At 42.2% G+C, this 15,742-nt stretch overlaps 1 long non-coding RNA gene across 1 annotated transcript; it reads right to left on the reverse strand.

Annotated features, from left to right (window-relative positions):
• Positions 1 to 1,719: 1,719 nt before the first annotated feature.
• On the reverse strand, positions 1,720 to 13,133 carry LOC112547116 (uncharacterized). Its single transcript, XR_003090865.2, has 3 exons — positions 12,740 to 13,133; positions 9,974 to 10,079; positions 1,720 to 2,194 (listed from the first exon to the last, which is right to left on the reverse strand). It is a non-coding gene; the product is annotated as an uncharacterized LOC112547116 (long non-coding RNA).
• Positions 13,134 to 15,742: the final 2,609 nt, after the last annotated feature.

The following is a 15,742-nucleotide window of genomic DNA, read 5'->3' on the forward strand; positions in this document are numbered from 1 at the left end:
TCTCCCAGGGCTGATTTTAACCCTTTATATCCTGGAGCAGGGTGGCTGCCCTGCTACATACAATTACATACTATTTCAATGAAAGCAGTGTTGGGTCAGTGCTGAGCAGGTTAGATAATTCTACCTTGCATATCAGAATTATTACCGTAGGAAATACAGGGGAAGGAGTGTAGCTTGTGCCTTAGGTATCAGATTCAAAGAATGATTTAGGCACCCAAATCCCAGACTGAGGCCCTACTGGGATTCACAAAAGTCCCTATAGGTGCGTAAAGTCACTTGGCACCTACATTTTTGCAGTAAAAGTTTCACAGGTAGCTATGTTTCTCCCTGGAGTATGAACACGCTGCAGCTCCATGCCAGGAATCCGAATACGCAAGTCCTAGAACAATGCACAAACCCGGAGAAGATAAGCATGCCTCCACCTTAAACAGCTGCTAGCATGGCCACTGGATCAGGCTTGTTCAGATGAGCTTACACCAAATGGCAAGAACTATCTCATACCTTCTAGCCAAGCGGTTAGGGATTGTCACCTAGGAGACACTTGAATAAAGTGCCTCCTCCACTTCAGGAGGAAAAGCAATTTGAACTGGGTTCTGCTACTTCATATATGACTGTCCTAGCCATTGAGCTATGGGATGCTCAAAGGTGGGACTCTGTCTCACTTGTTGAAGCTCTTCCACTGTGCTTAAATATGAAAGAATCCCTGGCCCAAAGCAAGAAAGCGAGCAGGAGAATGACTGTCCCCTGATGGTGAAAGCAGCTCCAGGAGAGACCCAGGATCCAGACCTTCAGTGCTGATGACTTATTAAAATTATTTATCTCAGTGGAACAGCTTTAACAGAGAGAATAAGGGTGTGTCTACTCTGCACCAGGGGCTCGAAATAAGCTACACAAATTGCATACCTTATTCTGAGTTAATTTCAAAGTAGCTTATTTCAAAATTCGGCACTGTCTACACAGCGTCAAATTTCGAAATAGAGCACTATGCTGAAACATCCCTTACTCCTTGTGGAACGAGGTTTACAGGGACATCAGAATAGTGAGCCCATTATATTTTGAAATAATGGGCTTTTCCAAAAGACGCAGAATAGCTATTTTGGGATACTTCCGGTATCCCAAAATCATGCCATAATGTAGATGCAGCCTAAGGGAGCACCACATCAGAATATCCCATAGCACAACAATTAAGGCACTCGTGACAGATTCTCATTCAAATCCTGCTCCCCCTCAGATAGATAGGGGATTTGAACTAGAAGTCTGCCACATCCCAGATAACTACCTGGACCACTGGGTTAAAAGTTACAAGAAAAGTCTTCCTCATAGGCACTTAATGCCAAGAGAAGGTTTGCAGCTGAGAAACCCAAGCAGACTACTTACCACTCACCTTGGCATCTCCAAATGGCTATTTTAGGCAATGAACTGGTTTACATGCTGGCTTTTGTGTATCCCAGTCTGCACTGCAGTGCTTGGTCTCTCCCCCACTCATTGTATGGGGAGCCTAGATGCTGAGATCAAAGTTTGTGAATCCCAGTGATTTTCTAAGTGCCTAAGTTAGGCACGGTGATAGTGAGTATCACCATGACTAAATCTCTCTGTAAATCTAGCCCCAGGTGTCTTAGTATTTGCACAGTTTCTTCTTTTTCTTTTACTACTACTCCTATTATCGTCATCATCACCATCATCTAGGGATCAAAGAAATCCTGATATAATAACTTTTAATATTCATCCTGGCTTTTCTGTGTGTTCCCATCACTTCCTAACATATATAACAAGATGTGCACAGTAGCAACTCATGATTTCACAAATGGTAAAACAAGACTTTCAGCAGCATGGAAATTTAATTTATTATGAGAATCAGATTCTTACATCATAAATTTGCATTTGACAAGCTGAGGAGAATGGGGTTTAATTATTTCACCTCGATTTTAGCATGAATTGGTACAGTTCTACCTCTGCAGAACTCTTATCTCTAAATTCCTTCTAGCTCATAACAGTTTGAAAAAGTTGAGATTTGCTCAACCTTTTGTTAATCTCCCGCAAACAACTTAGCTAATTTAAAGTTAATATTGCTAGACTGCATAGCCCATGAGCACAAATCATAAAGAGCAAAGAAGTCAGTCAACATCTCATTTTCAGCTAACACATTGGTTCAGATTCTCCGTTGGTGTGAATTGGTACAGGTCCATTGATGTATCTAATGAACGTAAACATATAAATAACAGTCAATATATGGTAGTATTTATGAGATAGGTTGTAAACTCATTTGGCAGGGATCATTCTTTTGTTCTGGGTGTTTAGAGCACCTAGTACAATGGTATCTTGGTCGTAGGCACTATCACAATGCAAATTAATAATCAGTGTATTAGATACACTTGGCCACAACAACTACTTTCCATTTCCAGCAGGAATTACTTCTAAGATTCCAGAACGCTGAGTGGCGTAAAACTACGCACATTTAAAAACACCCTTCCAATGAGAGATTGTCATCTTCTCCCTTCCCGCAGTTAAATACTGCTAGTGTAAGGTCCAGGATAAGATAGTCACCCTTCTCTATCACATCAAACATACGTTACTTGGTTTGATTTTCAAGTCCCTTCATAGCCTATACACACTTTATCTATTGTCCCTCATTCACGAGATAGCCAGATGTTTACCACAGTCTCCAGTTGGTCTATGATGACAGTCTCCATTATCCACTTGTCAAATTTTCAAACAAGTACCTTTTTATTTTCCCTCATTCTACCCCTACTGCTTGGGAGGAACTCCTTGTAAACAATCACAAAGCTGCCTCATTGTCCTCCTTCACATTCTTCCTTAAAAATTTTTTACAACACTACTCGCAAAACACTTGACAATGGCAAGGTGGCTCTTCTGCCAAGACCACTGATCATCATGCTGACCATTATCTCATTGGTTCCCTATACATCCACCTATCAGTGTATATTCATCTCTCACCTCTTCTTATTCTTAAATTGTAAGCTCTTTGACACAAGAACCATCTTTTTTTTCTCCATTTCTATAGAGTCTAGCATAGTAGAGTTCTGACACATGACTGAGTGTACTAGGCACTATGGTAAGACAAATAATAAACAACTCAGTTTTGGTCCAGTAAAAGTGTGAGCCTACGTCTACACTGGCCCCTTTTCTGATAGGGGCATGTTAATTTCACAGGTCGTAATAGGGAAATCCGCGGGGGATTTAAATATCCCCCGCGGCATTTAAATAAAAATGTCCGTCGCTTTTTTCCGGCTTTTAGAAAAGCCGGAAAAGAGCGTCTACACTGGCCCTGATCCTCCGGAAAAAAAGCCCTTTTCCGGAGGATCTTATTCCTACTTTGAAGTAGTCTTTCATGGACTTTGAAGTAGGAATAAGATCCTCCCTATTACGACCTGTGAAATTAACATGCCCCTTTCAGAAAAGGGGCCAGTGTAGACGAGCCCTGATGGTTTTCAATCTCTTCATCCATTAGGGCTTTGCCACTCTGGAATAATACAACTGTAACCCACAGATGAGTGAGTAGGAAAGGGCCTATTTTGTGCCTCGTCCATCAAAGATGAGTTTGTTAGAGCCCTATCTTGAGAGCTTTAGTTAATGATTTTAGCGTTCAAGATCCCCAATTCAGTCCCCACTTATGTTGGCCAAGATGGTGCCTGTCACATGAGTACTGAGAAAAATCTCTATATCAACTTATCATGTATCCTCTTTCTCTGTATTTAAAACTACAGTTTTACAGATAATGTAATTTAAAATAGTATGTGTAATAATAGGGACGCTAGACTCAATATTCCGCCTACATCCTTGAATGCTATTAATCACTAGGTTCAGACCTGCTATAAGTGGTTGTGTCTCTAGGGAATTTTTTCCCCAACAGAATATATTTATTTCTGGGATGTTCATTAGCACATTTCCCACAGCTGTACCTTTCCCCTCTTCTTTATTACTCATTGATTCTTCTAATTTTTAATAATAATGCATTCTTTCTAGTAGGAGCTATTTTGGTAATAATATCCACACACCAGCTGCTGTTTTATTTTCTTCTTGCTTTGTCAGGGTTTTTATTTGTGATTTAGTAACTTCTACAGTTTGCAGCTATATATTGCTTTAGCTAATGTTAAGGTCCCTTAAGAATTCCTTCTTTACAGTGGGATTGTTATTAATTCCACAAACAATCCCATTCTATTCAAAGAATCTTGTATTTCTCCAAACTTGCTAGTTTTACTTTTTCGTCTCTCTCACATATGGATCTATTACCCCAACTTGTCATTGCACATGAGTGAAAATTTGATGTCTTTCATGGACTATATTCTTTCTTGGAGTGCAATATTTATCCAATTTCTGCAAAGCCACAGCTAGATGATAACTTTGAACCTCATTTTCAAAGGTGAAAGAGTTCTAAATTTCCAATCTGGTTCCTCTCATTACACAGAGGGACAATGAAATCTTAACCCCCAATTCTTTGCTTCACTGAGCCCCCATTTACACAGCAGAGATACGAAGCTATCAATTAGGGAGCTGATTACACCTGATTTTTATTTTCAAGACATATCTGTACCACTCTGAGAGAAGCACGCTGGTCCAGTTGATAGAGTTCTCTGCTGACGATCATGAAACTTGGGTTTGCTTCTTTATTTCCTTTATTTTAATTCTTTGATTGTGCGTGCTTTAGATCATTGTTTCTCAACCAGTGATACGAGTACCCTTAGGGGTACTCAAGAGAAGTCCGGGGGATACAACAACACAACTGAAATTCGGTGAAAAGTGAATTTTTGTTTTAAGTTTTACAGCACTTTATTATTTTTTGACTTTTTACACCCAAATATTTCATTGCCTGCCCGGCTACGATATTAAGTTGTTTAAACAAATGTGTTGCAACGGTAGAAAATAAATTGTGTGTCTGAAAACTGTGTTTTTTTTAAAGGAGTACTTTATAAAAAAAAGTTGAGAAACACTACTTTAGATCAAGAACTGGTTGTATGCCACTTAGCACAATGAGGCTCTGGTCTCAGTTGGGATATTTGGCTGCTATTGTAATACAAACAATAAGTGAGAAGAATTAGTAATGAACCAGTATCAATGTTGTGCTTTCATTATATATATCCAGAACTGTTGTGACGTTTTTGAGAGTGATCATAAGTATTGGAGGAGTTTTCCTTCTTCACCCAAGTGGCACGTGGAAATTACTGTTTCATCCTTTGGAAGGATTGAAGCTGGTGTTTTGTTTCTCATTAGTGTTAGATTACATTTATTTCAGAATCTGGAATTCCGCCATTCAATTACCCTAAATCTCTGTAAGTCTAGCTCTCCTAGCTGTGCCTGTGCCCAATACCTGCTGTTACACTGTAGAGTCCAGCAGCATTTTGAATATAAATGATAAATACCAAGTGAAAATAAACCAAATGAAATATCCATAGGAGTTCTTTATTGGGAAGGTTTAAATATCTCAGTTGCTAAATTAAACAGATCGGGTAGGCTCCCTGGGATCTCTTTCAAGTCCATTTTGCTAGCAAGAGTTGCAAATGGAAAGGTTCCCTCACTCAGGGGCTGCCAAACCAATCCAGAAGCCTAGTGAGCCTGGAAGAGCAGCATGACCCTGGATCCATCCTGCTAAGGTGCTTTTATGGATGAGGATTATGCACAGATTCCAAGGTCAGAAGGGACCAGGACTTAATTTGTGCCAAGGCTTAGAACCTGGCACCTCTAGGCTTAGCAGTGCCTAGCTCCAGCACTTCCAGGCTCCTGGCCAATGACTGCAGCTCTCTGGGCACCCAGCTGTGTAGACAGCACCACTGCCAGCAGCAGCGCAGAAGTAAGAGTGGAGTAAGAGCAATACATGCTACCCTTACGTCCGGGCTGCTGCTGGCTGTGGTGCTGCCTTCAGAGCTGAGTGCCCAGTCAGCGCCTGCCATTCTTTGGCTAACCCAAAGAAAAATCAGTCGGGGCCCACATGCAAGTGAGAAGCAAAAATAAAAGAAGAAAAAAAGTCTTAGATGTGGTCCCCAAATGGTAAGCAGGGGGAAAAAAAAGATGCTCACTCTTTGCACTTGTGATGCCAGGGATCCCCTTGCACTCCAGCCTCATGGGGGAAGGGGCTCCAATGTTCAAGGCTTCCTGCCAGGGCCAGATTAATTCTCCTGGGGGCATGGGGCTAATAGATGTTGTGAGCCCTCCTAGGCTCTAGTGTGGGGACAAAAATGAGGTAGGTGTTCAGTGTGTTGGAGGGGCCTTCTGGGGAGTAGGCTGGGGATGGAGGTGGGGAGTCTAAGTGGAAGACTGGGTGCTGGAGCAGGATGGGGATGAAGGGTCTGGGCAGGAGGTAGGGTGCAGAAGTGAACTGAGGGTGGGAGTGCAGAGTCTGGGGGGGGAAGTAAGGTGCTGGCATGGTCTGGGAGTGCAGGATGCAGGTTGGAGGGAGGGTGCAGGAGTGGAGTGGGGGTTCAGGTTTTCGGCAGGAGGTAGTATGTAGGAGTGGGGTGAGAGAGGTCTAGGCAGGAGGATGGGTGTAGGAGGGCTGGGGATGTGGGAGATGGGTAAGAGGGAGATCCAGGAGCGGGTTGATTTGTGGGGGAGGGCCTTAGCAAGAGGAGGATGCAGAAGAGGGCAGAGAGTTGGATGTGGGAGGGGCAGAGGATTTGCCCTGGCGTAGCTCCCAGGGACACAGTTGGCTCCATACTGCCCTATACTTGTCGGTTCAGCCCCCCCACCACTCAGAGCCACTTCCTTCCCCTGCCGTAGGTTCTCCATTCTTGATCTAGTCTGACCTCCCATGTAGTATAGGGCACAGAACTTTCACAAAGTAATTCCTGGCGCATATCTTTAAAAAAAATCTAATCTTGATTTTAAAAAAAAATGTTAGTAATGGAGAATCCACCATGAGTCTAGGGGTTAAGTTGTTACCATGCTTAATTATTCTTCATGTGGGAAGTTTTAAGCCTCCTTTCCAGTCTGAATGTCTCTAATTTCAACTTTCAGCCAGTGTTACATCTGTCCCAGTGAAAGTCCCCCCACCACACCTTGTGGCATTCAGCTCAGCTGTGAAAACACTTACATCCCAGTTCTGTAACATCTGGAACTGATGCCAATCCCCACTTTGAGCTGCATGTCTTTGACCTTTTGGGGTGAGCACACTCAGGGGCAAGGAATCCTTATGCTCAGAGAAGAGAATCATCATGACAAGAAGGGTTAAAAAAAAGAGAGAGATGCAAATGGATTGGAGGAGGGCACAGAAAAGGTGAGGGTTACCATTCCGCTAGAACAGGGAGGGCCATCAGTTAATCAATAAGCCAGTAACATCTGCATGACATAATGAATCTGAGGACTGAAATATATTTGTACACTGCAGCACTTCTGCACTGATGCTGCTGCCAGCTGATTTGTTTATACTAATTTCTCTCTGCATGTAATGGCTCTGGTCCTACCTCTTGGTTTTGTATCCCATTGCACAATGGGAAGGATAGGTCATGCAGGTGGGATTTCTCACTGCTTGTGTGCCAGACAACAGAGCTCTACAATGGCATTTGCCATGGCAGTAAGAGGGAGATGGGTAAACACAGATGATGGAACTAAGGCTGAGCTGAGACACTTCAACTAATCCATATTCTCTGGAAATGTACGGTTTGGTTGGAATCAAAATGCTACACAAAATGAGCCCTTTTTGCCAGATGCTTGTTTTGAAAGACTATGGGAAACACATAGTCAGTGTTAAAACATCCTGTCCCAACAGTTTGCAATGAAATGTTTCAGTTTTTCATTTGGAAATAACACACTTCATTTTTTCATGTGATATTGTATAAGGCAAAATAAAAAAGTCAAAATCAAAGTGAAATATTTAACTTTTATCTAAACAAAATGTTTTGACTGAGGCCCTCTTCTACTTTTCCTTCCCACCATAACACAATTGTATTTTCCTTTGAGGAGAATGTTAGAATATTGGGCTTTTGTTCCTGGATGATAACTCCAGCAATGGCTATTAGCCAGGTTGGGTAGGAATGGTGTCCCTAGCCTCTGCTTGTCAGGAAATGAGAGACAGGGATGGGATCATTTGATGATTACGTGTTCTGTTCATTCCCTCCGGGGGCACCTGGCATTGACCACTGTCAGGAGACAGGATACTGGGCTAAATGGACCTTTGGTATGGCTGTTCTTATGTTCCATTTCAGAGCAAAGCCAACTTTCAATATCCTTTGTGAACAGAACTCCTGTGAAGAGGTGGTTTATCATTTTGCTTTGTGAGTTCATTTGAGAGCTCCATGATTCTCTGATTTCACCCACATAGTTGCTGCTGGAGCATTTAATGCACTGAATAAGGTAGTGATCACTATGTGTAGGACCAATTGATCTTAAACAGGTGTATTATGAGAGGTGTTGATCACTGGAACAATGGAAATATATCTGCAGGTTTTGCATCTGTTGTTCAGGCAAAGTCTGATGCTGAGTTGAGTTGGTATATCCTTCCCTGAGTGGAGCTTGCTTTTGATGGCTAGAAGTGGGGGTTCAGGAAAGATTTCTTTCAAGGAAGAGTCCTGTCAAATATGAACTATGTTGTTCAATACTCTGTGTGAGTTCCAGTCTGGGGTTGTAGGTGACAACTAGGATTGTGCAGTTGAAAGGAGTTTTATTCATTGAAGCAGATTCTTTTGGCTATTTTGCTGTTCCATTCCATGATGTAATCATCTTAACCAGAGGAGTTTCCATGTCTGGTGAAGGTAATTTTTGAGTGCTTTAAGGTATACATCCCAGACTTTCTTCTCCCAGGAATGATCTGGAGCCATGCAGCCAGAGCAAGCAGGGAGCCTGCGTTAGTTGGCAGCCCTGCTCTACCACCAGAGACTATGATCAGCTGAGAGAGTTCCCAGGATTGACCAGCTGATCATGATCAACCAGCTGGTGACCACTGATGTATAGGGAAATTACATCCACAGTGGCATGGGTGATGTTCTGAGCAAGATTGCTAATACTGCAAAGTTTGTGGAAGAAGTTGGTGTATCCTGGAGAAAGCTGGCCCTTTGTATCGTAAGTAGTTTGAGGATGGTTTCTATGAGTCCCAATATTTCTTCAGTAAGAGTATCATGACCAGATGTGACGGGTCTGTCTATGTTCCCTTGTTATGTATCTTGGGAAGCACATAGAAGATCATTGAGGTGAGTTTGTAGAGTTTCTCTTGGAGTTGTTTGAGGAAGGATTTAATGATATCCTTAAATTACTGAATACATTTTGGTGTGGGTTCTTCTTTGAATTATTTAAAATAAGTGTTATCTGAGGTTTGGCCTGTCTGGTGTAGTCATCATGAGTGAAGAGGAGTTTACAGGCCAATTCACCTTGAATGGTCCCTTGAAGTATGTGGTAACTACTTATACTAAGGCATCAGTGCCACCTTGTAAATAGCTGTGACAGTCAGTTTCCCAAACCTAAAAAAGAGCTCTGTGTGCTCAAAAGCTTGTCTAATTCACCAACAGCAATTGGTCAAATATAATATATTTCCTCACCCATCTTTACTCTCCTGGGAATGACATGGCTGCACGTGCACTGCAGTTAGCAAACATGCATGCACTTAGTACTGCTGACTTCAATGGCATAGGATTGGCCCTGCATAGCCCTGTAGGAATGGTTCTTCCAAAACATTATTGGGATGGGCTGTATATGCTACTATTTCCTGATTCACAAAGCATACATTCTCCAGCTAAACCAAGAATGCAACATTTCCACTGTTGTGATTCTACTACTCCTGGATTAACCAGACCAAATAAACAGAACAGCAAAATAGTAACTAAACTGTTTATTTCTTTTGCTGGAGATTTACACAAGAGTGAGGGACACATTGTTATAGCACCTAGCTTTTTCTTAACAAAATATCTGGGGGCAGTGCAAATATGTTGGGGCTCATATAACCTTATGACCTAAAGATCTCTCTTCTGTCGCTCTGTCTTTTCTGCAAGTAGCTAATTTTTAAATTCAGAAAAAGAAACTGAAAACTTACCCAAACTTCTCCCCAAAATAATGACCAATTTCTAGAAGCCCTTCAGCGGAGAGCTATTTCTGTGCGAAGGGAGCATTGCTGCCAACTGAACTCCAGTGGAACAGTTCTAGGAAACAATTATAGATTAATAGCATATTTTGGTTGAATGGGAGGAGTGCGGTTAGTCAAACCTTTTGTGGATTGATCCAAATCTAACATGACAAGCCCACAGCACTGTTGTTAAGAGCCGGCATCTAGAAAATTAGAGGGAAATTAAGCACAGTGATTTTTTACTGGCTAACCTCTCCTGGATATATGCATTGTATTATACCTTTCGGAGTGTGTCATTACTTCGGCAAGGTCCAATTGTTACAGCAGAGACATAGCCAATCATACTGCCACTGCACCTTCTGACATAAAATAGGAGTTTTCATAGTACAACTTCCCTACAACAATACAGGTATCTCAATATGCCTATCAAGGTAACACAGTCTGTAATGATAGTTTTGTGGATTTCTGGGCAGGCAGTGTGATAGTAGAAGTTCTAGACAGCATTAGGCATTAGAATTTTTCTCTAACTTAGTTAAAGGGTATTACTCACAATCCTGGCATTGTACCCCTCTGCAAAAAGAGGATAGCTCACTTTGACATCTTATATGAAGGCCATGTCCACTTCTGACTCCAACCATGCCAACAGCAGCTCAGATGAATAGAAGTCCCAGTAGAGATTTGAAGTTATAATATCTAGCTCTTACAATGGTCGCAGCCAAACATCTCAAAATGATTGGCAAAGGAAAATAAGTATAATTGACCAAGCTGGCAAGGCTCCATGCTCAACTTGATGGCATTTGTCTGCTTGTCTGCATGTAATACAACAAAGTTTGAATCTTACATTCAATCAATTCCAAAATTTCAAGGAATATTCTAACCATCAGTGGCCAGAACCCTATTGATGTTGTGGCAAACTGGGAAAGCAGAAGGGGGAAAATAGAGCTCATGGCATATGTTTTGCAGAACCATGTCTTCAGGAACCCCTGTAATTGTCTGTAGATTAGAGAACTGGCTGATGGTGCCTAGTAATATTTTCTAGTATGACAATAGCCTATCTTATTGCTTCTTGTCCTCCCAATAGAGTTTCATGTTGATACCTTGAATGGTTCTTCTTGTAGACAGAAATAAGAGCAATAATAATGGGAAGGAGAGGGCACACAAAGATCCTGACATGGGGGCCCACAGACTCATTGATGCTGGGAGATTGGGGGCCCTTGGTATAAGGAAAAGGGGGACACAGAGCTACTAGTATGATGGAAATGGGGGCACACAGAATGTTTGGCCTGGGACAATGGGAGATATGGCAAAAGGGAGAAGGGGTTATACAGAGTCCCTGATGTGGGGGAAAAGGAGGGATTCTAGTCTGAGGGGAAGAGATGATAAGGGACTTACAGAACCCCTGACATGGGGTTTGTGGGGAAAGAGGGATGTGGGGAGAGAATGTTGTACCTGGGGCTACGTCTAGACTACACCTCTCTGTTGACAGAGAGATGTAGATTAGGCACGTCAAAATTGCTAACGAAGCAGGGATTTAAATATCCCATGCTTCTTTAACATAAACATGGCCACTGCTTTTTTTCGAAACGGAGCTACTGAAACTGTGAAGTGTTAACCCCTCTAGTTAATCCTGTTTTCATCCCAGAAAACAGAGCTGAAGCAATTTGTCCAAGCTCACACTGAAGGTAAATGGTAGAGCAAGGCATAGAACTCAGGGCACCTGGCTCACAATCCTACCAACTGAACCATGTTGCTTCAGTACAGCCTTAAGCAGAGTGCTACTAAGGAAAATGTGCTGACAGTCAGAGATCCATAGGAAAGTGAGTGGAAGAGGAGAGAAAACAGACTTTTCCTCAAAAAATAAGATTTACAGGATTTGTCAAAAAAGGGTTTATTTTTGACAGATCCGCGTCTAGACTGCCAGTTTTTTTTTCTTTTCGAAAAAACTCTGTTTTAAAAAAAAGCGGTGGCCATGTTTATGCTAATGAAGCACAGGATATTTAAATCCCTGCTTCATTAGCAATTTTGATGTACCTAATCTACATCACTCTGTCGACAGAGAGGTGTAGTCTAGACACACCCTGGGAATGTGAGAAACACAACTTAGCCTGAAAGGGAGGGTGTTTCAGGGAGTCTTTCCAGTCCAGGGAGGTGGAAGGGTGGCACAAAGGGAGTTTGTGGGAGGGGGTCTTTCATTGGTGCGAAGAGTTTGGCCTACTGAAACTGTGTGGCCCTCTAGTTAATCCTATTTACATCCAGAAAACAGAGCTGAAGCAATTTGTCCGAGCTCACATTGAAAATCAATGGCAGAGCAAGGCATAGAACCCAGGGCACCTGGCTCACAATCCTACCAACTGAACCGTGTTGCTTCAGTACAGCCTTAAGCAGAGTGCTACTAAGGAAAATGTGCTGACAGCCAGAGATCCATAGGAAAGTGAGTGGAAGAGAAGAGAAAACAGACTTTTCCTCATATAGGAAATGTTAATTATTTTGGTGCAAATAGTTATTCTGAATCAGGATAAAAAGCCCAAAAATATTTTGTAGAAGAAAATAATTCTGAGAACCAAAATTGATTTTTGTGTCTTGTTCCCAGCTGCCTGATTCCTTGAGCAGTTGCTCTGTGTTGCCAACTCTTCAGGAAACCAGAGAATGGAGTTGCAGCCCAAGAGAAGAGCTGCTTGGGGGGAGCCTTGCCTGGCAGAAAACCAGGAAGCCAGGCTTGTTAGCCAGCATACATACCTTCTTGATTTCCAGTCACAGGGTACTTGACTCATCACAGGGGCACCACCTTCTGGCATGTCTGGGAGACAGCTCTATCTCATCTGAGGTCTTTCTGGTTTTCTTCTTGTCTGCAACCCCTCTCACACCGCAGGAGTTGCAAGGCTTCGTCTCTGTAAATCAAGGCCTTCCCTCCTTGTGTTTTCTCCTTCCAGGAGAAAGTTTCATCAGCTTGCCTCTGAGGGTATTTTCCCCACTCTATGAAAGCTATGCCACTTCCCCCAGTACCTTTTATGGGAACCCAGGCCAACCCTCTACTCCAGGTTCCAGCTCAGGGACCTGTTATTAGTGGCCAAGGTTTGCTCCTTTCCAAACCTTGCTGCCATTTCCCTGAGCCTTTTCCCATCCCCCCCCCTCCCCCTCCCCCTTAGGGTTCCATTCCACCGCCCCTCTGGGTAAACTCTTCCATCTGGGCCCAAGGTCCTGGGCTTCCGCCTTTCCCTCTCTTATGTCCCAAGTGACTGCAGGCCTTCTCATTTCACCCTCTTTGCTTTTAAAGGTGTAGCAGATTTAGCAAGTATAGCTGTGACTGCCACCTACTGCAGTTTTCAAAAAAGCAAAAATCCATATTCTCTCACCAAGGTCAGAGTTTCGGGAGAGTGTGTGTGTGTGGGGGGGGAGGGGAGGGCAGCAGCTGTGCACACTGGGAAGCAGTTTGCTTTTCATCCTGTTCCCCAGACTATCAAGGTGGGCGGAGAAAGTACTCGCATGCCATGCATGCCTTTCACACCTGGCTGATGAAGGGAGGGGCAGAGGGGTAAATCACAGCATGCAAGTACTTTTCCCCTCCCTTGGTGATAGTCCGGGGAATGGAATGAAAAGCAAACCACATCCCAGTGTGCATGGCTACTGCCCCTCCCCTCTTGAAACTCCACCCTTACCTCTCACCTAGTCTTAGATCCTCAAAAAAGCAAATGAATGTTTTTGAATGCTATCCCACTTTCCCACTGCTCTCACCAGTCCTTTCCGATGATATTTTTCACCCTGAGGCAGCTCAGTTTTTCATAGACTCTTTCTGTGTAATTCTCCCTGCTTTGCCAGAGATGATGCTCAGCTATTTCTTAAGGGCTTTGCATGTGTCACATAACCCATTTTTGTGCTTCTTTAGTAAATGTGAATTACCATTCAGGTCACAGCAACTGGTTACCACTTTAAATATAATTATTTCATTTCTTTCATAGATACTAAGCACACCATTATCCTCAAGGTTAGGACATATTTCATAAAGCTTTGGCCTTTTTCTCTTTGGTCCATAGTTCTTGCCAATCCTACTTTAGTTATCTCATCATCAAACTTTTGAACTCCTCTTTTCTTGAAGGGATCTTCATATCAACCGCCTCATTTTTAAGGCATTTTAATTGCTTTATCTGACATTTCATTGCCCAGTATCACAGCAAGAGCCATAGTCCATGGAGTTACTATAGACATACCTAATCTTACTATTGCTGGAATTGAGAACACTATTTCTTTGATTGAATCATTCCTGCTTTGTGAGGTGCCCTTTCTCATCTCCATTATACCCAATAAAGATTCAGATAGGATAGCATACATCCCTTATCGAGGTCAGTGCCAACAGTATGCTCATCAAGTCAGCTATCATAATGGTCACAAAATTGGATAGTCCCATTGCTCTCTTAATTCCAAATCCAGGGATACAAAAGGCTTTTCCCCATCCATCTGTATTCATCTCTAAAACTATCTGCACAGATTTGACAATTCAGACTGCATTTGCCATGTGTAAACTCATAACTCTTACTCATCATAGTTGATGAACCTGCTTTTATCATATAATTTCAAATATACAACTTGAGAGATAACCATCAAGGATTTTAATTTCTTCCAGACTTTCTTTTCACCCACTTCTTTTACTCACCTTTTGATTCTATGAGCCTGTCAGAATTTGTAGCACTCAGTTACTTTTTGTCTATTTAATTGCCAACAGTCTTTGTACACTCTCATTTTCACTATTTCCATTAACTTTAGTCCAAAAGGTTAACTCTAACAATTTCATCCTTAAATTTATAGGCATTTCTCACATGCTACCAGCAGCACACACAACAGAGCTGCAATATCATATCACATGTGCTTCACAGAGCTTGGGCTTACATCAACTCCAATTTTGTTAGTATTGATTTAAAGGCTTGGCATCCATAATCTATAACTGGTCTTATTAATGTTCTATTACAGCATTGCCAGTATGTTCCTATCTGAACCTCAATTGTTCCCAATGACATGTTAGAGTAGTGTTTCTGCTTATCATTACATTTAGTCTTGATATTATCTATATGATCCTCCAAGTTAGTTGTTATTAAACATAATTCCTAAGATTGCAGACTTTTGAACCACCTATATTAGACCCATCCTGCTACCAATTTCCTGCCTTTATACCAGCCATGGCTGTTCCTTCTCACCTGGGCTCTATCTAGCCTTTTCTGGCTAGAATGGATGAACACCCCCTCACATTCCCATTGAAAGTTTTTTTTTCTGATGGATTTGACAAATCCATGTAAAATGTTTCATAGAATCATAGGTCCGGAAGAGACCTCAGGAGGTCATCGAGTCCAGCCACCTCCGCAAAGCAGGACCAATCCCAACTAAATCATCCCAGCCAGAGCTTTGTCAAGCTGAGACTTAAAAAACTCTAGGGATGGAGTTTCAATTCTGTTGAATCACCATTTTCCAACATAAGTGTTTCAGCAGAAATTTTGTGACCAGTTCTACTTAGGACCCTGTTTGGACTGGCTTTGAAAATGGACCAGTGGTTTTATCTCACTTAGCAAGTCTAGTGGTCTAATATGATCACCCCCATGTGTTCATTAGGGTATGTTAGGTGCCTCACCATCATCCTCCCACAAAATGCCTCAGAAACTGATGTGTATTGCAACCAAGGGACAGATTTCAAGGAGAAGCCAACTGAGACATTTCAAAAGTGCTTCCAAAGCTGGATGGGTTAATGGAGGACAA

Source organism: Pelodiscus sinensis, chromosome 1 (genome assembly GCF_049634645.1).
Source record: "Pelodiscus sinensis isolate JC-2024 chromosome 1, ASM4963464v1, whole genome shotgun sequence".
Classification (NCBI taxonomy): domain Eukaryota; kingdom Metazoa; phylum Chordata; order Testudines; family Trionychidae; genus Pelodiscus; species Pelodiscus sinensis.